The sequence below is a fragment of the Silene latifolia genome, chromosome 9 (assembly GCF_048544455.1).
Source record: "Silene latifolia isolate original U9 population chromosome 9, ASM4854445v1, whole genome shotgun sequence".
NCBI lineage: Eukaryota > Viridiplantae > Streptophyta > Magnoliopsida > Caryophyllales > Caryophyllaceae > Silene > Silene latifolia.
This window is the reverse complement of record NC_133534.1, coordinates 150,481,768-150,482,403: the sequence shown is the minus strand read 5'-3', so window position 1 is coordinate 150,482,403 and position 636 is coordinate 150,481,768. Positions and strand designations below refer to the sequence as shown.

Genomic DNA, 636 nt, shown 5'->3' with positions numbered 1-636 from the left:
CTTTTCAAGTTGTTTTGTAAGTAAGTCGAGCTTGGCATTTGTCTCGGAGTTGGAGGGGTTTTCCTTAGGGAACTTGCCATTCCTTCTTAGCATGTTTTCTCTTGACCCATAGTTTGCTTCCGAGTCTACCATTTTCTTGATCAATGTCGTGCCTTCTTCATCATTGAAGTGATCAAATCCTCCCCCAGAGGAGGAATTTACCATCTCCTTAGTCCTCGGTAGCAAAGTTTGAAAGAATGTTTGAGTGATGTACCATTCTGGTATTCCATGATGGGGACAACTTGCTATTAAGTCTTGATATCGGTCCCAAGCTTCACCTAAAGACTCCCCGTCTTCTTGTTGAAATGTATGAATCTCATTACGGAGCATTGCGGTCTTTGATGAAGGGTAATATTTGGCCATAAATGCTTTAGCCAAGGCATCCCATGTCGTGAAGGTATCCGGGGGGTGAATGTTCAACCACCAGTTTGCCTTGCCCGTTAATGAAAACGGAAACAACATCATTCTCAAGGTGTCCTCGGACACCCCATTCTTTTTCATCATTGAAACCTTCCTCTTAAACTTCCGGAGGTGAGCATCGGCATCCTCTTCAATATGCCCCCCGAACAAATCTTTCTCAATCAACCCGACTTGGGC

General features: G+C 44.3%; 1 non-coding gene across 1 annotated transcript; it reads left to right on the top strand.

Moving 5' to 3' along the window:
* The first annotated feature begins 262 nt into the window (after positions 1–262).
* LOC141603507 (small nucleolar RNA R71) lies at positions 263–369 on the top strand. The gene has a single exon (XR_012525379.1). It is a non-coding gene; the product is annotated as a small nucleolar RNA R71 (small nucleolar RNA).
* Positions 370–636: the final 267 nt, after the last annotated feature.